Source organism: Schistocerca americana, chromosome 5 (assembly GCF_021461395.2).
Source record: "Schistocerca americana isolate TAMUIC-IGC-003095 chromosome 5, iqSchAmer2.1, whole genome shotgun sequence".
NCBI classification, from domain to species: domain Eukaryota; kingdom Metazoa; phylum Arthropoda; class Insecta; order Orthoptera; family Acrididae; genus Schistocerca; species Schistocerca americana.
In genome coordinates, this window is record NC_060123.1 from 632,163,966 (window position 1) to 632,190,129 (window position 26,164).

A 26,164-nucleotide genomic window follows, 5' to 3' on the forward strand; every position below is an offset into this window, starting at 1 on the left:
TGACATTGGCAGACTGGCCACTCAGCTACCGGGGGCGGACGTTTCAAATGTTTCCTACACGTCATTTCAGGCAAAGCGTCGGGTAGAGTTACTTTTCTATATTAGTGTTCCACAGAAGCACCACGGGGCTTTGCCCGTCTGACTTCTAACATGGCTTTATGATATTTAGAGGAATAGCTTTTGTAGTTGATCTAAATCACGTTTGCATGTCTGCCTGTTTTGTCTGTAACTGTTATGCCCTGAATTCTCTGGTTAATGTTGATAGTGTACGCTTATCTGTAGCATCAGTATAATTTGATCCTAACTGATTTATTAGTTGGTGGGTCGAGGTAGGTGCCTTTTCATAGAGATTTTATGATTTTCTTTTAATATAGGTATAGATGGATGGTCCCTCTAAGAGGTCCTTAACGTGTGTGTTTGGTGTGTAGCGGTCTGCGTCGGCGATGACGCGGAGGATTCTATTTTGGAGTCTCTGACTTCTTTGCAGATGTCCGTCTGCTGCCATGGACCAAACTTCCGATCCATATAACATACTTGGCAGGATAACTGCACTGTATAATCTAAGTTTCGTTTCTATGGTGAGTCCTCCACCTTTTAAGAGTGGGTATAGTTGAATGAAAGCAGTGTAGCCTCTACCTCTGGATCTGTTTATCTGCTTTGCGAAGGTTAAGCGTTTGTCTAGTTCAAGGCCTAGGTATGTAGCTGAGTCACTCCATTCTATTTCCTTTTCAGCTACAAAAATACGCCTGTTTGCTGAGTCAGTTTCCTTGTAAACATGAGTGCTACGGACTTTTAAGGATTTACCTTTATTTTCCAAATATTGCACCATTTTCCGATCTCGTACAAGTGTTCCTGCAGCTTTTTTGTTATGAAATTGAGGTTGCCGCTACTCCTGTAAACCGCCGTGTCATCGGCATACAGCGCTATCTCACCTCCTGCCGACTTTGGTACGTCGTTTGTGTATAGTGAGTATAATATGGGGCCAAGAACTGAGCCCTGCGGAATTCCTGCCATAGCGTCCCTAATCGAGCTTACATGTTTGCCACACCTGACGCGGTATTGCCTCCCCGCCAGAAACGAGTTAATCATGCTGATGATATGTCCTGAAATGTCTAACTGGGATAACTTTTATATTAAGCCATCATGCCAGACTTTGTCAAATGCTTTCTCGATATCGAGAAAGACTGCTCCTGTGCTGTGTTTCCAGTCTCTCGCCCTGCATGTGTGTTCCACCAGGCGCAGGGATTGATGGATGGTGCTATGTTCAGGACGGAATCCAAACTGCTCAGGGATGATTGTATTATTGTCTCGTAGGAATTTGGGTAGGGCGCTGAGGATCAAGCACTCCAGTACTTTCCCTAGAAAGCACAGGAGTGAGATGGGTCTATAGTTGTTGTGGAAGGATAAGGTTCTTATTGGGTTTAGGTAAGGTTACGACCTGAGCAGTTTTCCAGGCTTTTGGTAAGTAGGCTAGGGAAAGGCACTGGTTGTATAGTGTGGTGAGGTTGGTGATTGCGTTAGGAGCCAGGTGTTTCAGGTGTGGGGCACGGACCTTGTCAGGACCGGGGGACTTGTTATTTCCTATGCGCCTGATATAGGCACACACAACTCGATCGGAAACAGGAGTAAATTCTGTATATGGCCTTTCTTGCCTCAATTGAGCCACTCGTCCGTTGATTATTTCTCCCTGCCTGTCACTCTCGTCATCTTCGATGACGTTAGTACGGAATTGTGACTCTAACGATGTCGCCAGTAATTCTGCCTTATCCTCGTCGTCGTATACTAGCCCATTTGGACCTCGGAGTGGCCTGTGTACCCTGGGAGTAGCCTTATGCCCTTTTGTGATTTTCCATACTCGGTTCATGTCTTGTTCCGCGTTCCTAAGTTTCTATTCCCAGCAGAGGCCTCTGTGCTCTATCAGTCTTTCCTTTACCTGGGCTTCAAGTCGCCTAAGCAAGCGACGATCGGCAGGATCGCGATAGCGTTGCCAGTCCCTCCTCACGCGCCGCTTGGCGACTATCAGCTCGCAGATATCAGGGGGCAGGTCCCTGGCGCCAGGCGCGGTGGCTAGCCTGGTGCTTGTCTCTCGAGCACAGGTCTGGAGGGCGTTTGTGAAATACTCTACTGCTGTGTCCACCTCCCTCTCGTTCCACATTTGCATGAATGACCCCCAGGTGTTATCCTACCAGGGCGATATATTGTTCCCAGTTAGTTTGATACGTTGTGTTTGCCATCCTCCGGATTGTGTCTTCGACATTGGCACATTCCAGGACAATCGGGTTGTGGTTTGAGTTCAGCTCGTAGTGGATTGTTGGCGCAGCCCTCCAAGGCAGGCCCCTGCACAAGAACACATCTAGGATGTCCGGTGCATGGTCGGGGTTGTAGGGGATGTGAGTAGGCTAGTCGGGAGCAATTATTCCCACATGGGGATTGCTCTCGATAAACCTTCTCAATCTCCAACCTCCAACATTTGTCGTGTTGCACCCCCAATTCACACTTTTAGAGTTCAAGTCCCCTGCTATTATGACTTTCTCCGATTTCGATCAGGTGTTGAAAGTCCTGCGCGCCGAAGTTTATTTGCGGGGGTTTATATGCCGATACTATTTTAACTATGTGGTTACCAACTTTTAATTCTATACCGGCCACCTAGACTGTGGCTAGATTTGGCATTTCGATCGTCTGGTGACAAATCCTCTGCTTCACGAGGACGGCGACTCCTTTCCTGTCGACCCTGCGCACGGAATAATTTCGCACTTTCAATTGATCGGCCGGCTTTAGACGCGTCTCCTGAATGCAGGCTATATCTATGGCGTGACCATCTAGAAATGATTGTAACTGTGGGATCTTTGAGGATATGCCGTCTGCATTCCATGTTAACATTTTGAACTCTCTAGTACCGTTACGGTTCATTACAGAAGAGTGTCGTAGCAGCTTCAGCAATTACTAGCATTTTTGCGTATCTATCTTTCGCGGCTCGGACTGCCGCTATGGTTTCTTTCACTTTTTGTGTTACTGCTCCCAGGTATATCCCCGCAAACAGCTTCCCTGTTCTCTGAGTTCCCTCAGAAAACTGCCGAGATAGCTGTCTGCGCTTGGCCCCGCCTGCGGCTGCTCTTGCGCTGGGACTGCAGTATCATTTTTGCTGTTGTTTCAGTTGCCTGTTCCGGATGGCGGTGGAGGTGAAGCCTGTATTGTGGGCGGGGGAGGTGTAGATGGGACTGCGGGGAGGGTCGTCTCCTGCACTGTCGCAGGGGGTGCCGCGGACGTAGATTGGCCGGTGGGAGCGGGCATAACTGCCTGTGTGGTCGCATACTCGGAAATCTCATACTCGCACTTCAGAGTTTGGTTGTTGACGAGCCTGGGCATTTGATGCGGCTGTTGTTGCTAGGGCAGTTTTCTGATACCTCTGGTTTTGCACCAATCTTTGGTATACTACGCAGCCGCGATAGTTTGCTGGGTGGGGGCCTTTGCAGTTGGCACACACCGGGTTTGCCACTCTCTGTTGCTTGCACAACTTGGTAAGGTAGGGGCCTGCACACTTTACGCGTCTCGGCTGCAAGTTGCAGTTGCTGCTCGAGTGTTTAAATTTTTTACACCTATGGCACTGCCCAGGACCTTCCAGTTTATTACACTTTTCTACAGTTATTCGGTATCTCAGCAGGTATCGCAGTTTGAACACCCGCTGAGCATCCTCATTGTTTTCTAAAACCGCTAAGAAATTCGGCTCTTTCTGGCGTCCGTGACTTTCTTCTGCATTCCGGGGGGGGGGGGGGGGGGGTTGAGAATTGATCAACCGAGTGTACTATGAATCCTTCCTCTATCAATTCATTTTTTACGTCCTCTTCCTCAGCATCGATGGGTAGGTGCTTTAGTACTACTCTGAGCCTGTTTGGGGTCGATAGAATACGTGAGGAACTCTATTTCCTTCCTTTCAAGTTCCGACTTAACCTTCCTATAATCCTCTACGTTTTCCACCTGAATTTTTGTTGTCCTAGGGCGATATACTGCCGTCAGTTTCTCCACAGACTCTTTGAAGATAGAAAGCGAGAACTCTTCCGCCCCGCACAGTAGCTTTGTTTTTGTTCGAAATCCAACGTGTGGTTTTCGTTGAGACTGTGTTCAGCCACTGCAGATTTTCCCGTTTGGCCTAGGCGAACGCTCCTTACGCGTTCCAAGCAGCGCTGCCGTATACATTGCTGATGCTGTAGGCTACTGCTATCTGCTTCCTAGTTGAGGTGCTCTTATTCCAAGTTCATCCTTCACTGAGCCCAGCATATTCTTGATTTTGGCCGATGAGCCAAAAACGGTTTTAATGTTGCTCTTTTCTGATATACGTACTGGCAATCATTGCTGTGGGTGACCCACCATATGGAAGGAACGCCAAGCACTTAGCGTCTTCTTCATGTACGTCTTCTCTTTTCTTCTTGATCGGTTGGAAAGTGCGTCTTATCTGCGGTTCAGAGTAGCCGATCTTGCGAAAGGTGTTCCTCAAGTGCTGCAGTTCGGATGGCAGACTCTTCTTGTAGCATACGTCTCACGCTCTGCGAACTGAGATGGAGAGCACGGATTTGTGTTGTGCTGGAAGGTGGCAGCTATTGGCTTTAAGGTACAGGTCGATGTGTTTCTTCTCCCCGCAAATAGAATGACCAAACGTGCCGTCAGTCTCCTTCTTCATCACGATGTCGGGGAAAGGTAGTCATCCGTTTTCTTTCAGCTCGATTGTGAATGTAATATTGTCCTGTATGCAATTGAGATGGTTAACAAATCCTTGTATATTTTCTTCAGCATGCGGCCAAATTACAAATGTGTCGACCACGTAGCGGTAGAACACGTTCTGTTACGGGCGCGTCGTTTCGAGAACCTTTTCTTCGAAGTATTGACTCTAAGCACTATGGAACTTAACATCTGAGGTCATCAGTCCCCTAGGCTTAGAACTACTTAAACCTAACTAACCTAAGGACATCACACCAATCCATGCCCGAGGCAGGATTCGAACCTGCGACCGTAGCATCAGCGCGGTTCTGGACTGAAGTGCCTAGAACAGCTCCGCCACAGACGCCGGCTCCCCGAAGTATTCCATACATGGGGAAAACCCTATGGCAACTACGTGTATCTGTTAGTAGAATATACCACTACACTAGATGTACGTGGTAATAAGTGCGTGGTGGAACAGTTTCCCATTTCTTTGTCTAAATGGCCTCTTAGTAGCGCCAAGGAATCCTTAAGAGGTACCCGTGTGAAGAGAGACGTGACATCAAAACTGACTAGAATGTCACCTTTGTCCATACATGTCCCTTAAGGTATCTTCACAAACCCCGTCGATTTTTTGATATGGTGAGTACAATGTCCCACGAAAGTCTTCCGTAGCTGCACGAGATGTTCAGCTGCAGCTTAATTTGGTGAATTTATTGTGCCCAATATTGGACGTAGTGGAACACCCTTTTTGTGCACCTTTGGAAGTCGGTACAGGCGTGCTCTGAGCGCAGGCTTTTAACCATATCCTTGCCCATTCCTGGGTTGTTAGCAGTGAGACGGTCTTTCTCGTCACAGCTGATGTAGTATCCTTTGCAATTTGTTTTAGCTGGATCGTGTAAAGGGATCTCAATCTTCTGACAGTAGTAACTGATCGTAGCAGTATCGTTGCATAGCCTTTGACGACCACATCTTCGTCTTCTCGTATGTCGTGGATCGTCCTGTGTTCAGGCGCGGGGATGTTGTCTTCCGGTGTTTACACTTTCTCCAAGACCCAGGAAGTCTCCCCTCTGACCTCTTCGGCGATGTCAGAGGGAAGCCCCCGGATGGCCTGATCTCCCGGTCGGGTAATGTGCTTGTAACCCGTGCTAAATTTAATTCTTTTGACAGCGCGGAAGTTGTTGAGTTGTACAATTCCTTTCCAGTTAAATTGATTATGATCCGCGAACCCTTTGAATCGATGTCCTCCACTTGTGTCCCCAGCAGTCGGTGCGACTTGTTTTGTTGTTTCGTGGTAGATTTGTGACTGCAGAGTTCACTACTTGCGAATGTGTTACCGTCTACCCATTCGCACGAGCAAGGCGAGAGTTTGGCAGCCAGTTCCAAGTGGTATGCGAGTTGAATGCGACCGGTTTCGCTAAGTTCACGTATCGTGATACGTATGTACACTCCTGGAAATTGAAATAAGAACACCGTGAATTCATTGTCCCAGGAAGGGGAAACTTTATTGACACATTCCTGGGGTCAGATACATCACATGATCACACTGACTGAACCACAGGCACATAGACACAGGCAACAGAGCATGCACAATGTCGGCACTAGGTCAGTGTATATCCACCTTTCGCAGCAATGCAGGCTGCTATTCTCCCATGGAGACGATCGTAGAGATGCTGCATGTAGTCCTGTGCAACGGCTTGCCATGCCATTTCCACCTGGCGCCTCAGTTGGACCAGCGTTCGTGCTGGACGTGCAGACCGCGTGAGACGACGCTTCATCCAGTCCCAAACATGCTCAATGGGGGACAGGGTAGTTGACTTACACATTCTAGAGCACGTTGGGTGGCACGGGATACATGCGGACGTGCATTGTCCTGTTGGAACAGCAAGTTCCCTTGCCGGTCTAGGAATGGTAGAACGATGGGTTCGATGACGGTTTGGATGTACCGTGCACTATTCAGTGTCCCCTCGACGATCACCAGTGGTGTACGGCCAGTGTAGGAGATCGCTCCCCACACCATGATGCCGGGTGTTGGCCCTGTGTGCCTCGGTCGTATGCAGTCCTGATTGTGGCGCTCACCTGCACGGCGCCAAACACGCATACGACCATCATTGGCACCAAGGCAGAAGCGACTCTCATCGCTGAAGACGACACGTCTCCATTCGTCCCTCCATTCACGCCTGTCGCGACACCACTGGAGGCGGGCTGCACGATGTTGGGGCGTGAGCGGAAGACGGCCTAACGGTGTGCAGGACCGTAGCCCAGCTTCATGGAGACGGTAGCGAATGGTCCTCGCCGATACCCCAGGAGCAACAGTGTCCCTAATTTGCTGGGAAGTGGCGGTGCGGTCCCCTACGGCACTGCGTAGGATCCTACGGTCTTGGCGTGCATCCGTGCGTCGCTGCGGTCCGGTCCCAGGTCGACGGGCACGTGCACCTTCCGCCGACCACTGGCGACAACATCGATGTACTGTGGAGACCTCACGCCCCACGTGTTGAGCAATTCGGCGGTACGTCCACCCGGCCTCCCGCATGCCCACTATACGCCCTCGCTCAAAGTCCGTCAACTGCACATACGGTTCACGTCCACGCTGTCGCGGCATGCTACCAGTGTTAAAGACTGCGATGGAGCTCCGTATGCCACGGCAAACTGGCTGACACTGACGGCGGCGGTGCACAAATGCTGCGCAACTAGCGCCATTCGACGGCCAACACCGCGGTTCCTGATGTGCCCGCTGTGCCGTGCGTGTGATCATTGCTTGTACAGCCCTCTCGCAGTGTCCGGAGCAAGTATGGTGGGTCTGACACACCGGTGTCAATGTGTTCTTTTTTCCATTTCCAGGAGTGTATGTACCAAGGCCGAGATAGCGCGCTTTAGAATGCGTTTTGTCCTCGTCGTGTTGATGGGCTGTCGCAGGTGCTGTATGCTACTTAAGACTTTCTCGGCGAATCTCGATGAGGAATCTTCTAGGGTTACCAGCCAAGTCAAGGTGTCGTTCTGTTGCAACGTTTCAAAAAATTTCTTACTTGTCATCTTGAGACGAAGTATGGGGTTCGTTTTAGTAAATCGGGTGGAACCTACTCCACGGCCACACCGGCATGATGGCCAACACAAAAGAAGTCCACTGCTATCTCTGCGCACTGGTTGGTTCTCACGAAGTGAGATCTTGCAGGATGTGGGTATTGCGATGTTTTCGAACGTCTGTTTATGATTAACCATTAATAAGCGCTCACCTGGAGATAGATTGGGTCGAAAGTTGAACGAAGGTTAGTGGTTTAAAGGGTAGAGGGAAAAAAGTGCCAAAGAAAGAGCCAAGGGGAAAAAAATCTCTGCGATAGTTGGGTCGGGTTGTAAGAGCAGTAGCGGTTTTTCTGTTGCCTTAGACAGGTCATGGAAGGGTAAACTTTGTTAGTAGTGGATGTCATACAGGTGGATACCTTTGACGTTGTGCAGTGTTGTTACTCGGCGGCTGCAGCTGGGTGCCAGTGTTGGCTTCTCGGTCAATTTCAGCAAATCTGTAATATTTAGGTTCATTAACATTTAGTGTCCGATAGGTCACACATCGGATTCACAGTGTAGGGTAGTGTTGGTGGTTGGTTTGTGCGTTAGTGTGTGAGCTTGGTGGCTTCTCTGCTGTAGCCTGTTTGTCTGCTTTAATAGCAGCGGGCATATCCAGTGTTGCTGATATGAAGGGGGTTGCCGATGTTGTCGCTTGTGGGTGTGTGTTAGCACGCCATAGGTGGTTATGTCCTAGCTATAGTGTCTTTTGCCGCTTATGCTTCCACATTTGGCTGTGATCTTTGTTTTCCAGATTAAGGATGAAAGGATTGTCCGTGTGTCTCGAGTTCCTGTATAGTCGTGTGGCATGTTTTTTGAATACTTCCTTCAGGGTTTCAAGGCGGTATTCACTCTGAAGACTCACGGTGCGGGTGTAGCGTGGAGCGATGGTAATGATGTGTAGTACATTGTTCTGTATGATCTGCAGGCGGGGCAGTTGTGAAGGAGCTGCGTACCCCCAGACGGGAGCTGTGTATATCATCAGAGGTCTAATCGGTATCAGGTATATGGGCCTCGACATGTTCCTATTCAGGGTACTTTCCCTGTTGAGCATTGGGTAGAGTTGTTTGAGCCTCGCGTGCGCTCTGTTGGCAACGTATTCTATGTGGTCACCCCATGTAAGTTTCCGGTCCAGCCAGACACCGACGTATCTGGTTTTCTCTCGGAAACGTATTGGGCGTGCACTTAGTGTTACCTGTCGACAGCGTTGTGTTTGGGCAGTAGTTTCGGTCTGCGTGTGAACAGAACTACTTTGCACTTGTAGACGTTTACTTTAATACGCCATCGTTCCAACCAAGACTCGGCAGTTCTGAGTGCCGTCTGTATTTATGTACAACGGTTTCCAGTCTTGCGCAAGCATGGCCGTGTCATCCGCGTAGGTGGCTAACGTCGTGTTTTGTGTTGCTGGAAAGTCATTAATTTACAGGTTGTACAAGATGGACCCTAGGATGCTTCCCTGGGATACTCTAGTTTGGATACCGTGTTGTGTCCATAGTTTGCCCTGCACGTCAGTTTTGAAACATCTGTTCGTGAGATATAAGTGCATGAGACGTACGAGTCCGTCTTGAAAACGAGCATCGCTTAGTTTGCGTATTAGGCCATTGTGCCAGAGACGGTCGAAAGCTTTTTCGATTTCCGGAACACAGTCTCTGTGGCTTTGTTCGTGTTGTAGCCGTGTGTTACATGTTCGACTACGAGGAGGAGTTATTGTGTTGTTGAGTGGTGATTCTTAAAGCCGAATTTCTCCGGTCTTGGGGTGTCATTGGCGACGCAGTGCCCAATAATGCCTTTTAGTATTTCCTTCTCAACAATCTTGCTGACCGAACACAAAAGACTGACGCATTGGTAATTTTGTGAAAGGGAGTGCTCTTTCCCTGGCTTCCTGATAATCAGTACCTTGACGGCCTTCCACAAATAATTGAGGTGTTGGTGTTTTTAAGATGGCATTTGTTATGTGTGTAAGGCATTCTACGGCTCTATCCGTGAACTCCTCATGGACACGATTTTGAATGTCATCGGTCCCAGGGGCTTTCCTAGCAATCGTATGCTTGATAGCCCACGTAATTTCGTTTGTACCAGTACATCTCATTTTGTCAAGCGTGAGCTGGGCTACAAGGCGTGTGATGTAACCTCCTGGTCCGTTTCAAGTGTGAATAGTGGATCTGAAGGAGCCAGTTTCGGAATGAAGGACGCTGCAAGTGTTGAGGTCAGAAGGTTTGATTTCTCTTTTATGGAGTAAGCAGGGCCGTCTGGTATTTCTAGTGTAGGAGTGTAATGTTTCTATCTGGTGCAGTCTCTGGCTAGCTTTCACACGCCAGGACGTGTGGCATCTAGCCATGCGAGTTTCTCCTCCCATTGCTCGTTTTTAAATGTTTATATTTTGTCCCCTGTTAGAAGTGGAGTCTGTTGACGTGCAGTTTATGGAATAGGTGCCTGGTACGCTGCGACTACGTCCTGAGGTGGTTCCTCATTGAGACAAAGCCCAGGATTTTCTGGGGCAGGGCCGTCGAGTGTTGGTATGGTGTTGTATGTGGAATGGCGTCAGTCGTCGCGTCTTGGACAGCAGTATTAAGAACCTCACTGCATCATCAGTTTGTTGCGTGTTACTAATTTCGTGAGTATCCGGAATACAGCTATCAATCGTTTCCTTGAACAGCGCCCAATTCGCGCGCTTGTTGTTCAATATTCTGCGTGGTTCTGTGTCCTGCAGTGTCTCCTCCGTGTGAGCATGGAGGCATGTGGTCTGAGTCCAGATCGGTTTCAACCACAAGGTTGAGTGCACATGTGATGCCCTTGAGTAGGGCTATGTCTAACACGTCTGGCCAGAGTCGGGCCTGAGCTGGCACGTACGTGGGGAGGTCCGGCCAAAGTATAATGTAATTCCGGCCTAGTGCATCTTCGTATAGTTTATTGCCGATGGAGGTACGTATTCGTGAATTTCAGTCGGGTTGTTTTGCATTTAGATCTCCAGCGTCGATTACCGGCGGTGCCATGTTGAGAACTGTGCTGATATCGCTTGTTACTATGCTTTTAGGTGGGCTATGTAGCGATACCAGTGCGGCGTTAGTTCCTTTCAACTTAACCGTGACTGCCGTAGCCTCCAGCATTAGAAGTGCAGGGAGCTCTGTGATCGTGTGTTCTCTGTGTATGATGATGGCTGTGTCACCCCCTTCCTGCCGTCCGCTCGGTTGGTAGGATAGACGCCATAACCTGGGATCTTTGGCTGTTTATGAGGCGTAAGCAGCTTTCCGTTCATTAAGGCGATTCGGATATCCTTTAGCTCCATTAATGCAACCGTTTCGGGTCTTTTGCTTACGATTCCGTTGGTATTCCAAAACAGGATCTGTGGGTTTGTGTTGGCGATTGCGTTTCGGAGCTGGTGTGGTTAGTTATCCATGTATTGGTGTAAATAGTGGTGCTATAATAGTTTGTATGTTAGTCCAGTTGAGCGAGCTCGACATGAACTGCGGAAAGAGTTGTGAGACACACTCCATAATCTTCATGACTACTACGGTGGTCGTGACTGAGGCATAATGTCTCTATTATTCTTCTGAGTCTTGAGTTAATGTTGGCAGTGTCGGCCTGTGGGTTATTGGTTGTGTTTGTGGCCGCTGGTACTTGTGTTGGCGTCTGGTGTCGACTTGCTTCTGAGTCAGCTGTTTGTGGCGTAGTTGTGAGCGCCTGCGTGGTATCTGTGATGAATGGGTATGCTGTCTGTTCGTGTCCGAGTTGTGTATGTGCGGTTTGGGGTCCTGCTGCCTGTGTAGTTGCTGTGCTGTGGTCGTGATCCCCTTGTTCCGGTTGTTTTTCCTCCTCCACCACCGGTGTTTTGGCTGGCCTGTGTAGGTGCGTCTTCTGTGGTGGGCTGCAGTTCGTGATCAGAGGGGGTGGTGTGGTGGTATTATTTGTGTTTTGTGGTGTTGGGTGTTGCATGTCTGTTGCTAGAGGTGTTTCTTGTGCGTGTGCGCTGCTCTGAGATTTCTCTGACCGCCCTGCGCCGCTGGGGGTGCCAGCTACCACTCTAGCAGAGGATATTCCACTCCTTACTGGGCGCGTGGGCGGTTTCGGAGCTGTGGTAGTTTCCACGTGTTTAGCTATTTTGCGCCTCCTTGTATGCAATGCACACCCTGTAATTGGCCGGATGGGCAGCACCACAGTTGCGCATTTGCGTGGTGCTGTGTGGGGGCGTTTGTAGCGTGTGACTACCGGTGAATTTGCGACAGCGGGGAGCGAGACCGCATCGAACGTCCGCATGTGCAAAGCGTAGGCAGGTGTGATACTGTTGTGGGCTGCGCGGCGTGTTGTATGTCTCTCTTCATTTACGACCTAATGAAGAAATCATTTCACTTTCAGCAGGTCGCCAGCACAAGCATGTAGTTATGCGACTATCTCATTGCACCGAACTCAGGTCATTCGATTTACACGAATGCATTCCCAGCCTAGGACGGTGATGGTTCAAATGGCTCTGAGCACTATGCGACTTAACTTCTAAGGTCATCAGTCGCCTAGAACTTAGAACTACTTAAACCTAACTAACCTAAGGACATCAGACACATCCATGCCCGAGGCAGTATTCGAACCTGCGACCGTTGCGGTAGCTCGACTCCAGACTGTAGCGCCCAGAACCGCACGGCCACTCCGGCCGGCTAGGACTGTGAGTTCCTCGGGTACCCTTTCGTTCGGGGTTCGAGCATCTACCTCCTTGACTAGGTACTGTTGTGTCTTTTCTAACATTGCTCTGTACGTGAAGTATTCGTATTTTGTCTGGGTCTTTATAGCCGCTCGACAGCAGGCTCCTTTACTTCGTCTGAAGGCAGCGAATGGAATGGACAGGCCCCATCAGCGGCGACATCCGGATCCTCCATCACGCCCGGAGCCACCACCACCGGCACGAATTCCCTCCCCCCACCACGGGCCGCTACACTCCTTCCGAAGGCGCACGATTGGCGCTGCCAATGCAGATGCGGTCCAATGGCTACAAAGACCCGATCATGACAAGAAATCGACACTTCCCCTGAAGATGACAAGTAGGAAATTTGTTGAAATGTTGCCATAGAACGATGCCTTGACTCCGCTGATAACCCGATAAGACATCATGGAGATCCGCCGAGAAAGTCTAAATTCGCATGTACTGTTCAATATATTATACGATTGGCAAGTGACAAAGCAGGAATTAGTACAGAAAAGCTACAGTGCTCTACGAGAGTGCGTCGCCCCTGAGTAGATAGATAATGCTTACACGAATATTATAAAATCTTCGGAACAAAGGAGAAACAGCTCTACCAATGTCATGAACTGAGCCGGTAAGTACGTAAAAAGCAAATAAAAGAAGAGTGATGGTGAAGGTAGAAGGGCTACATAAGGGAAATGCAGTTGACAATAATATTATATAAGGTGAGCTCTAACTTTACCGAAAAAAAATTCGGATGCTGCGCAGGTTTATTTTGTAATTGGCTGCTAAATTGTTGTAGACAGTACCGGTAATGTAGTTATCATTTATTAAGTTTCCTACCACAATTAATTTTGTTTCTGTGACCATACCATCAGAACAATTAGAAAGCCTCTAATATGCAATCGTCGAAACGTACAACACGAAACACAGAACAGTAAAACATGCTACAATTCTCAGTGACGGAAGTAGAGTGATGTGGTAGCCGTCGGTGCGAGAACGGCACACAATATCGCCATTGTGCTGCTTTTGTGATGTGACCTGTGAAACGGTACACGTGGTGCACATCGCGCAATCGTCATAAGTAAACCCGTTCGCACATCGGTGTATTACCGTTAATGTACTAGTAATACTGCCGGGAAACGAGAACCTAGACAGAATCGAGCGGTGCTGAATGCAAACTTGCGGGTGAAAAGTACAGTGGGCAATACTGTTGCTAACAGCAAGCACCATGAATGAATGAAACAAGTTTATTTCAAACATGACGCACACCCCATATTGTCGACATTTAAATTGCTCTGTAGATATTTTCAGCGTAGTACAGATACGAAAATGAATGGCAATAAGAAACGAAACCAAATTCAGTTACTTTATAAGTAGTCACTGGAGGTTATCGTTCATTTTACCACAACATTAAGAAAATATCACTAAACAACTTCCGAAACGTTGTTGGTCGATTTCGGGTTCTGCCTGTACATAAACTTTCATGCTGTCACTGCAGTCTTAAGGCATCGACTGCACACCGACCAGCGCAGCGCTGCGGAATAACATCAAGAAGGCGCTGACCTGCCCGCCAATGGAATGAACGGGCAGTGCCACACCTCCAGGAAGACAGTTCAGCGCACCCGGTCAATGATGACTCAACCAGCCTCCCATCACTGGTCGCCCCAGTTCCGTCACAGACTTCGAGAGCATCAGTACTGAGTAATAGGAACACGATACTTAGCTCGTGTTCTGTGGGCAGTAATTCAGGGTAAGTTTAATTGCATGTAGGAGGCACAGAAAACACAGGATGTTTAGTGTTGTTTCTTTCCTTAATAGTAATAAACTTTTCTATTAATTTGAAAGTATTTTGTACGGATGATTTTGGTTTCCTTCCATCGGCCATTGCAACTCTCCCCTTCCTCGTTTGTGTCGATACTGACTCCAATGGTAGCAGACACAACAATATCCTTCAATGCTCCATTAATAGGACGCATGACCACACACAAACAATCCTGTTTCTAGGCCAAAGATGCTACTGTTTTATAGCTTCACGACATTATAGGGAAGTCTCTTTGGCGCTTACTTTTGTCGTAAGCTAATCATGATAAGCGTTCAAAATGTTTCTCTCTGTATGAAAATTTTTATCACATTGGTAGATTACTTACTCTAATGTTACTCACAGGCCATCCATTAGCACTTGTCATACGATTATTTGACCATCAAATCGTCAGAGACTTCTGGGAGGAGGCGAAGAAGCCTTCAACTTTTCTTGTTCTTGTTACTGAATTTCTTTTTACTGAATAGCTGTTATATCATTTTCCAGCAATTGAAGTTCTTTACTTTATTCACAAAGGTGAAAGGGGTGAAAATGTTTTGCAAGCTATTTACTAGAATGGAATAAGTAAGAGTTCCCTTTAATAACTCGTTTGTGATAATGGTGCTACAGATTGAGCAAAAACTATAACTGAAAGAAGGAAGGGAAGAAGATCGGCCATGTTCTTTTCTGGTTAATGACTCTGGAATTTTTTAAAGCAATTTAACCAAACCACAGAATAACTAAATTTGTATGGTGACACGGAGATGTGTAAACCCATTCTTCTGAATTCGAGTTCACCGCCGTGTGTCTGCAGCCCCTAGCTCGGCTACTCACTCGGCTTATCGTAGTCATTTTCCGTGGAAAACTGCGCAACAATAATTATAATTAATTTTGTGTTCGCCAAAGCGAAGCAGGGGCTACGGTTATGAACAGAAAACGTCGTGGATCATTGTGATGATGGTAATACCTGAAGCACCAAGTGCTCAGATGGTGGACACAGGTGACAAGTATTCCTTGACGAATCTGCTGTTACTGGTCACTCAGATTAATGAAAAACTGTGACTGTGGTTCGCCAATACCCATAATTTACGTATTCACACTGAATATGGTATTAGGAATCTAAGATAAATGTGTACTTCATTTACTGATCAACGAATCCACACCCAATATAGTTGTTGTTCTGAGATGCAGCTTATGCCTGTTCCGACTGCCTTACTGGCTGACTGATGCCTACAACGCAGTGCGAGGAGTGATCTATTATCTCGGATCAAGCGATCACCATGTCGCCAATCCCTCCAGCTGTTACCGCCAGTTGATAAATCCTAATGATGCCATTGCTTCTTTACCCAAGCAACTCCTTATTTGGCATCACGAGACTAAGTGGACCCAGTTACAGACCTTCCTACGTCGGCAAAAAATTTGAGGACATATCGAGAATCGAATATGGGTCCTTCAACACTGAAGGCAGCGACACTAACAACAATTTTCTATCTGTAGATTTGATTCTTGGTCGTTATATCGGCAGTGGTCCTTTACGGATGTCACCTGCCATATTTCAAATTCTGTTGATGAGAACTTCTCTCAGTTTTATATTTATTCATTCTTTTTCTTATTACAGAGAATGGTGACTTCCCTGACTGAGCATGCTCAGCTCCTTTACTGGCAACCATTAAGATGAGGAGGTGGTCTGCATTTAATGACATTGTATACAATCACATGTGCCTCATTATCAGGAAGTTTCCCTGTAGTTATTGTGTCTGAAGACTGCAGTGCTATGGTGTGTAGTAAAGAGACATCGATGAGAACGGCCAAAGTACTCAGGTTGGCAGTCAACTGACGAGGCCGCACCTTTCGAACAACGGGATGGACCACCCAGTGCTCAGAATGAGAATGCGTTTCTGAGAACTTCCCACCTCATTTTGTGCGAATTTTACTCGCTTGCGGAAATGCTGTGTTGTGTTACACCAAGTAGAAATATGCGACGCCAATGATGGTAGAACGCAGCGTTGTTGGTTTTCTGGCGGTCTGTCGACACGAGCATTATTTCAGCGCATAGCTGCAGAATTACGATTGGTGCTTACCTTCTTATACGACAGGTAGTTGAAAGTCCTGCTTTTAGCTTGGTGAGTTCTTCATTCATAGACCATCAGAAGGAATCTCTGAAATGCACTGCAGACTCCACTGTTGCCAGCCTTTACAGACTGCTGCGGTTGGAATTCAGACACCAGTAAGTTTATTGTCACGTCAGGGAAACTCGTGTCAGACTTATCTTCTGTGGTGACCATCCTTTGTTCAGGCATTTTGCCAAAGACTGTACATAATGCGCAGTAATCTGGTAAAGTACGAGAAAGGCTCCATAGATTTGCAAAGGTGCAGGAAGAGCCATTGAGTGCTCCACTCATAGAGAAACATTACCCGATCAACGTAGGTACAGTTCTGATCGATGGCAGTGTCGTCATAAGGAAAACGTGTACATCGATTAGAATAGCATTCCTAGTATACCTGAAACTGTCCATCACAGGCAAATGATACGAGAATTTTGTGCTACTTCAGGGGCAGCATGTCGTTCGTCTACGACGCTATAACAGGGACGCGTAGCCTTATACAGACAAAGCAAAACCAAATTATAGAGCATTTCGTCAGTCTGAACAGTCTATTCTTCAAAGGTATGTATCTGGAATGCAGCAGAAAAATTTACTCGTATGTATCCTGTGATACCTGCTCTGATAATATGATTTTGGAACACAACCTACGACCAGTTTAGAGACAGAATTGATGACACATTCTGCAGGACTTGGCCATCATTTTGCAGGTCAATGCTCAATCACATACAGTGCAAGCTGTTACTGATGTGTTTGACTGATGGGACTGTTAAGTGCTATACCACCTACTGCACTCCTTTGACTTAAGCCTTCGTGACTTCAACTCGATTTCTAAACTGAAGGAAACACTTCACGGCATTCGCTTCAGAATTGCTACAAATTCGTCGGGCAACAGACCGTGCCGCTCGAACTGTCAACACAACTGGCGTTGCTAGGAGTTTCCTACGACTTTCACATCGCCGGGAACGGGTTATGCACTATGCTGGTGAGTACGTTGGAGGTCAGTAAAACTTTGACACACGTATCTATTTTGCACGAGCTGTAAATAAATAGTTGTCACTATTGTAGTTCCAACCTCGTATTTCTGTCAATGCTTTGCGAGTCAAGTATAACTTCTGTATCGAAAACATACTGTTGACGATACCAGAAACTGTTAATGTGAGTGCAGAAAGAATTATTCAAAGGAATGAAAGTTGTAGTGTAATATTATATATGCAACAACTTTATCACGAAAATATAGTAAATTAGCTCTAGTGTAGACTAATTTATTTTTCTGTGAAAGAAAATTTAAACTACTAATTAATTATGACATCCATGATTAAAGAGTTTCTTTGCATCTAAGAACGCTGTGGCCCCTACCGACTAAAATTCCCTATGAATTTACTGCAGTGGACACTTCGAAACCACGGCTACTAAGGGCAAACGCCGTTTTATAATGATGCTATAAGAACAGCAGATTTCATACTGTAATCAGCCGCAATTATATGCACCGATTTTGTACAATACATTTCGATTGTCAGTATTCCAAATTCACGTCCGTGCGTATCTGAGCAAAGAAAGGGTAGCGTTTCGACTGGTGGCGGAGCGGTGTGGAGGGGTGGGCATTGTGCATTTAGGTTGTTCTGTAGTATTTTAATGAATATATTTGTTTTCGCTTTGATGTTAAATAATTCTGAAAATTGATATTTCCATAGCTATTCAGGCACATTGGCGGTAAAAATAGTCTGATCCTGTTGTTTCCATTAATATCAAACCTTTAAAGCAACCGTACTTCATTTGTATCCATTTAGTGATATAGCATCGTGATATATCGTAAACGATATGTGTGGTGTGTAACATCTATCAACACAAGACTTACAGCAAAATATTTTCGTTTAACTGTAACAAAATAGACAGTGGACGTGTTCTGATAAAGGATCCATTAAAGCGAATTATTTTAGTAGCAAAATAGCATCAAATTTTCGAACATTTTAAATTTTCAACACCTTAGGTAAAACTTCAGACCTGCTCTCATTGGTTTACTTCCGGTAGGACCTCATCTCGTACCTTCCTAACTCAAAAGAGTTCACCTTCAAACCTCACTGAATGAACATTCCTGGAAGAAGGGATATTGTGAAATCTGAGAAGTGTGGAAGGTGAAAGAGGTACTAGAAAAACTAAGGCCGTAAAGGCGGGTAGTGCGTCGTGGTATGATACTCAGCCGTACAACATCTGCCCTCGAAAGGCAAAGGCCCCAGTTTCGAGACGCAGTCCAACAAACAGTTTTAATCTTCCAGGAATATTCAAATCAGAACACATACTGCGTTGTAGAGCGAAAAGTCATGATGTTCATGTCTCTTACGACCGGTGTGTCACGTTACTGGTGCATTATCCTGTCTTTTCATGAAATAAGCGATATTCTGAATCGTCACATCAGAAACAGCTCTCAGTCATTCCGTCTGTGCGGAGAATTTTTCTTTGTTTTTAAATGTAGAGATTAAGGTCGAGGGCGTCCCTTCTGAATTATACCACCTCCGGTCCCTTTCTGGTGTTCACTGGCAGGCGATAGTTGATTTTTGGGAGAAGTAAGTGTCAAAATTGTCTTAGCGCATTCCATATTCTGAGCACCTACTTGTTCTGCCTCGTAACATGTGTTGCCTATTTGATTATGGTTTCTGTCTCTTGTGTTGTAAACTTTGACTTCACGAGCGGCCCAGATGAAATCTTGCTGCGCTTTCAGCAAAGAGTCTTTCATATAGTTTGGTACCCCCCCCCCCCCCCCTCCCTTCATACATACACACACGTCCTTCCAGTGCTAAACTGGTGATCCCTTAACGTCTCAGAATGTGTCCTATCAACCGACTCCTTCTTCTAGTTAGGTTGTGCCACAAATACTTTTTCTCCCCAGTTCTATTCAGTACCTCCTCATTACTTACTACACATTGTTCAGCATTCTTTTGTGCCACCACGTTTCAAAAGCTTCTATTCTCTTTTGTCCACACTGTTTATCGTCCATGTTTCACTTGCATACGTGGCTACAGTCCATAAAAATAATTTAAGAAAGATTTCCTAGCTGTTAAATCTGTAGTCAATGTTAACAAATTTTCCTTTTTAGGAACGCGTTTCATGCCGTTGCCAGTCTACACTTCATATCCTCTAAGCTCCCGCCATCATCAGTTATTTTGCAGCCCCAAAACAAAACTCGTCTACTATTTTAAGTGTCTCTTTCTTAGTCGAATTCTTCCTGAACTTTAATTCTTACTCCAAATTTTTCTTTTGTTTACTTTACTGCTTGCTCAATGTTCAAAGTGAATAAGATTGGTGACAGGCTACAACTCTGTCTCACTCCCTTCTCAACCGCTGTTTCCCTTTGATGGCCACTACTTCCCTTTCATGCCCCTTGACTCTTATAAATGTCATCTGGTTTCTGTATAGTCTGTAAATAGCATTTCGCTCCCTGCGTTTTACTCTTGCTCCTTCATAATTTCAATGAGAGTATTCCAGTAAACACTGTCAAAGCTTTCACTTAGTCTACAAATGGTGTAATTGTAGGTTTGACTTTCCTTAACGTATCTTGTCAGATAAGTCGTTGAGTCAGTACTGCTTCGTGTGCTCCGGAATCTAAACCGATCTTCCCCGAGATCGACTTGTACCAGTCGACTGGTTTTTCCAATCTTCTGTAAAGAATTCTTGTTACTATTTTGCAACCATGACTTATTAAACTAATAGTTCGATAATATTCTCACCTGCTAGCTTCGGAATTACTACATTCTTCTTGAAGTCTGAAGCTATTTCACCTATATCCTCTATCCTTCACATCAAATGGAGGATTTTCGTCATGGATGGCTCTCCCACGGTTATCAGTAGGTCTTACGGTTACTTTCGGCGCCATGTTTCGACTTATGTCTTTCAGTGCTCTGTCAAATTTCTCTCGCAGTATCATGTCTCTCATCTAATTTTCGTCTACGGCCCCCTCCATTTCTATAACATCGCCTTCATCTCCTTTGTACAGATATGCTATATAATCCTTCCACCTTTCAACCTTAACATCTTTGCTTAGGATTGGTTTTCCATTTGAGCTCCTGATTTTCATACAGCTTCTTTTCTCCAAAGCCCTATTTGATTTTCTTTTAGGCGGTATCTACTTTTACCCTAGGGAATATGCTTCTAAATCCTTTCATTTGTCTTCTAGTCCTTCGTGCTTAGCCATTTTGCATTTCCTGTCAGTTCCATTTTTTTAGGGTTTATATTCCCTTTCACTTGCTTCATTTGCTTCATTTTTGTATTTTTTTCATTCGTCAATTCAATTCAGTAATTCCTGTGTTTCCAAGGAATTCAGCTAGGGCACGTCATTTTACCTATTTGATCTTCTGCTGTGTTGAATATTTCATCTCTCAGAACTACCCATTCGACTTCTGCTATACTCCTTTCCCTGTTCTAGACTATCGTTGCCTAAAGCTCCCTCTAAAACTGTCAACAGAATTTATTATGTTTTAACCTACAGTTCATAACCAATAAATTGCTCAGAATCCACATCTGTGTCTGGAGACGTCTTACAATTGAAATAATGCTTCCAAAATCCGTGTCTTGTGATTATATAATCAATCGAAGGTCTTCCAGTCTGTCCACGTCTCTTCCACGTACGCAGCATTCTTGCATGAGTCTTAAACCAAGTGTAAGCGATGATTGATTTATGGTCTCTGCAAATTTCTACCTGGTGAGATCCTCTTTCATTCCTTTCCCAAAGTCTATGGTCATCTACTTTTCCTTCTCTTTCTTTTTCTACTTCTGAATTCTTATCTCCCATCATAATCAAATTTTCTTCTCACTTAACTCTCTGAATGATTTCCCTTGCTTCCTCATACATTTCTTCAATATCTTCGTTATCTGCAGAGGATTGGCATATAAACTTTTACTATTCTGGTGGGTGTTGGCTTTGTGTGGATCTTGTCTACAATAAGGCGTTCACTATGCTGCTCATAGTAGCTTGCTCCCATTAATGTTCTCTTATTGACTTGTAGATTTCAAGATCCCATAATTGTACTGTAACTTTTATATGCTTAGGCAGCCCAAAAATGACAACTATAAAATGTTGTATACATACGTAGTTGGTCTCAGTTTGATGCTGTTTTCGTTGTGTACAGTGGTCAAACACGACCAACTGCTGTTTGAAAGTAAAGAGAGACGCCATCGATTGTTCATTTCCTAGTCCTATTTTCGACTGGCAGTAAACAGCAGAACTACTCTAAACCCGGAACAACAACACATGTCGAGCAGAATCTAAGAAATTTGAAGTGTAAATTTAAACTATTATTACGTCGCAGAAAATCATAAAATGCCAGAACTGTGTGTAACCTCAGTGTTCAATGTTCGTTATGTAATCCAAAATAGTATAAACACAAACATGTATGCGGTTCAGGCCACTGATAATGCCATACAAATAACAAAAATGAAAATCCTACAGCTCGAAATATTAGTTATTTTGAGTTGTGATAATTATCAGCATAATATCCTATCATCGACTTCAGCTACAACAATTGTTGTTAATTCTGCTATATCTATCCTATGTACACTAAAACCTACTTTCTCTGTGACAACATCTTTCAGTTGGAAAAAACGCGGGAAATGGGGTACTGGACAACTGAATGTTATCGTGTTTACTGACGACGTGCCAAGATTCGTGTAGAACCGTTCGCTGAATTGGTGCTGCTATTAGTTTCAAAGTACCAAATTTTATACAGTTACTGTACAAATAAAAATAAATACCGATCCAGGTGAGCCGAAGATCAAGACTGATGGTCGAATAAACGAGGTTCTTCTATAATAGGTCTTTTGACTAATTCTGGAACACAGGATCTCAGAATCTGATGAGGCTTTCCGTGATACAGATTGTCATGCATGTATCTCGCATACTGTACTACGCTGAGGTTTCCGTGACATTCCCTGACCGAATAAATAAATCGGTGACAAACAGCAGTTTTCGAGTCAGTCATTTCAGTTTAATCAATTAATCCAACTTGGTAACATTATCAGACTAGGAAGCAATACTCAAGGTTTGGTCGGAATTATGTCAGACGAAGATATTATCTCCTTCATGCGTGAACTACATTCGCAGGATTATTCCAATAAATATCAACTTTCGATCTGCCTTCCGCAGTGCAGTATGTACGATTGTCGCTCCCTCTTACATCATTCTAGACAGAAACTCCTAGATATTTGAAAGTTGTCACCGATTTTTAGTGACTGATTACTCTCGGCGTGAAGGAATAACATCATATCTTTTCGTTGCAATCTTGCAAAACTGAAGAAACTGCAGGTAGACAAGAAGTTATGAGGACTGAACCCACTTATATTGAAAGAACCAGAGATCGACAAACTGCTTGTTGGCTTCTGTCTCTCGTTCTTCGGCCGACGTTGATCTCATGATTTTTCTGGCGTATCGCCAGCACGCGTGGTTGGGATCGTCGAAGCTTTACACCCCCCCCCCCCCAAATTGCTGGTGGCGGGCTGGATTCAAACTCGTTGTCACCTTTTTTTTTTTTTTTTTTTTTTTTGTTTTACTCCGGAAGCCACCCAACAGTGTGTGCCGGAGGGCACTTTACGTGCCACTGTCATTACGTCCCTTTCCTGTTCCAGTCGTGTATGGTTCGCGGGAAGAACGACTGTCTGAAAGCCTCCGTGCGCGCTCTAATCTCTCTAATTTTACACTCGTGATCTCCTCGGGAGGTATAAGTAGGGGGAAGCAATATATTCGATACCTCATCCAGAAACGCACCCTCTCGAAACCTGGCGAGCAAGCTACACCGCGATGCAGAGCGCCTCTCTTGCAGAGTCTGCCACTTGAGTTTATTAAACATCTCCGTAACGCTATCACGGTTACCAAATAACCCTGTGACGAAACGCGCCGCTCTTCTTTGGATCTTCTCTATCTCCTCGGTCAAACCGATCTGGTACGGATCCCACACTGATGAGCAATACTCAAGTATAGGTCGAACGAGTGTTTTGTAAGCCACCTCCTTTGTTGATGGACTACATTTTCTAAGCACTCTCCCAATGAATCTCAACCTGGTACCCGCCTTACCAACAATTAATTTTATATGATCATTCCACTTCAAATCGTTCCGCACGCATACTCCCAGATATTTTACAGAAGTAACTGCTACCAGTGTTTGTTCCGCTATTATATAATCATACAATAAAGGATCCTTCTTTCTATGTATTCGAAATACATTACATTTGTCTATGTTAAGGGTCAGTTGCCACTCCCTCCACCAAGTGCCTATCCGCTGCAGATCTTCCTGCATTTCGCTACAATTTTCTAATGCTGCAACTTCTCTGTATACTACAGCATCATCCGCGAAAAGCCGCATGGAACTTCCGACACTGTCTACTAGGTCAATCTATCGAAAATAACTGGCGTGCCAGCCTCCGAGGGCTTTTCTGTGGGCATTACCGCTGCTGTTCTCCCCTTGTTAGGTGCAACGGTCGTTCGCTGCAACACAGGATCCAGGATCCGTTCACCTTGAGGCTTTCCTCTTTCTTGTTCCCTGCAGCCTTGTAGGCATGCAGTACCAATATACTCTTTTCGGCGTTGAGGCTCTTGATAGCTTTTAACTCTTCTTTCCTCATGCTGGAAGGCTGTTAATTTTGTTCGGTACAGTATCCTGGGGGTTTCAGTGCGTATTTCTTCACATATTTCACAAGGAAGGGTCCGAATGGCCGCTTCACTATGAACATAATACCCTCCATAGGCAAAGTTCTCGAGATGAGAGCGAAATTCCACACTTTTTGGAGGACAGACTATTCCTCTTTGCTCAGTGGTCGTTCTCTGAAATTGGCTATTGCACATGACTCGTCGGGAAACGACTTGTCAATCTGCTTCCCACATCTTGCAAACTGTCTCTTCCGTCGCTCGGTGCAGCGGTCGAGTTCATTCTGCATGCTGCTGTGAGTGACGCTTGTCCTTGTCTCGACGCAAGTCGCCACTTCTTCGATAGAAAGTGTCCGAAGGTTTCTCGCTCTTACCAAGTCTCTGTTTTGCATGGGTTCTCTCAGGAAGGAATGCTCGTTGCATTCGTCGTAGATACTACGTGCATGGACGGTGGTGACTAGACGCTTACATTTCAAGAACTTTGCCGTGGGCCCTTCATTCCGGAACAGCGACAGAAAAGTGAGAGAGGACAGCAAACTTACTTTCGTCTTCTGTCGTTTGTCAAGGCGACGGTGCAATCTACACAACCTAAAAATCAGCGTCCCCCCCCCCCCCCCCTCCCACCCGACAGAGCCGCAGTACAAAATTGCTAGGGCTTTCATTGACACTTGTTGAAAAATTGCATGTTCGCCCTGTCTTGGATACTCCTGCCGACAAGGTACATGCAGTCATTGTGATGAAGACCGAAGATTATGAACAGAAGATGTACCTATTAGATCTGACGATATAGCGAAGAAGGAAGTGCATATCCGACACAGCGGATTACACGGAATACGAATCGGTTAGTCAAGGCGTCTTATCTCGGCGGACGCACACAAGAACATGGGAATCACAGAAGCCCTACCACTTCGGCTGTAAGAGCCATACTGATAGTTCTCCACTAAGACCGATTGTAAGCGCATCTGGTTCATCGACGTATAAACTGTCGAAAAACTTGGCCTCTATGTTTTAATCGCAGTTGGGAAAGACCGACACATATGTAAAGGACTTAGGAACCTGAAGAAAGTAAAACTGGGACTTTGATGCAGTTTTTTTGTTTACCGATGTACCACTCAATGATTCTATGGAGTATACTGGTTCCATTTTCCTGCAATACATCACCAGACTCTTTCATGCGTATCTCACCACGAATTATTTAATTTAGAATGACAACATCTACAAACAACTACAAGGCTTCGCCTGTTGTAATCTCCTTAGTCCAGTGGTGGTCAACTTCTTCATAGAACATTTCAAAGCATAGGAGCTGGACCAGGCACCTTGCAAACCTAAGGTGTTACGTCGACGAATGCTTAATTGTGTGGAGCCATGCTGACGAACATCTCCGTTACTTCCTAAGACTCCAGGTCTGCATGCTAACACAAAATTTACTACGGAGGTAGAAAAGGACCAAGAGCAACCCTTCTTATATGTGCTGGTTACAAGAGAAAGTGAAATCCAGGGACACACCGCGTCCGGCCATCCTAATTTACGTTTTCCGTGATTTCCTTAAATCGCTCCAGGCAAATGCCGCGATGGTGCCTTTCAAAGGACACGGCCGACTTCCTTCCCCATCCTTCCCTAATCCTATGAGACCGATGACCTCGCTGTCTGGTCTCTTCCCCAAACAACCAACCAACCGACCTGGGACACAGCATCCATCGAAAACCGACACACAAAGACTTACATCTGCGCGAACTGTCAAATCATCACTCGAGCCAGGAAAGAAGTATGATGAATACTTTCGTGAGCAAGACGAATATGTGAGCCGTAGCACCTCAGACACGAGATGAAAACATGCAACACATACTAGAAAGCGTTCAGAGGAGCAATTTGTAGTCCACCAGTCGCTTAAGAAGTGTCACGGAATAAAGGACTCGGCGAAGTGACATTTCGGAATAAGAAATGTCGGATTCGGCCTTTGTGCCATACTTCCTGGAGTGGTGGAAATAATCTGCCGTATATTGTGCAAACGCGGCGTAGGGACTCTTTTCGCGCGACCGCTACGGTTGCAGGTTCGAATCCTGCCTCGGGCATGGATGTGTGTGATATCGATAGGTTAGTTCTAAGTTCTAGGGGACTGATGACCTCCGATGTTAAGTCCCATAGTGCTCAGACCCATTTTTAGCTACTCTTTAAAAACTGACAAAGAAGTTCAAAGAGTGTCTCAGATCGAC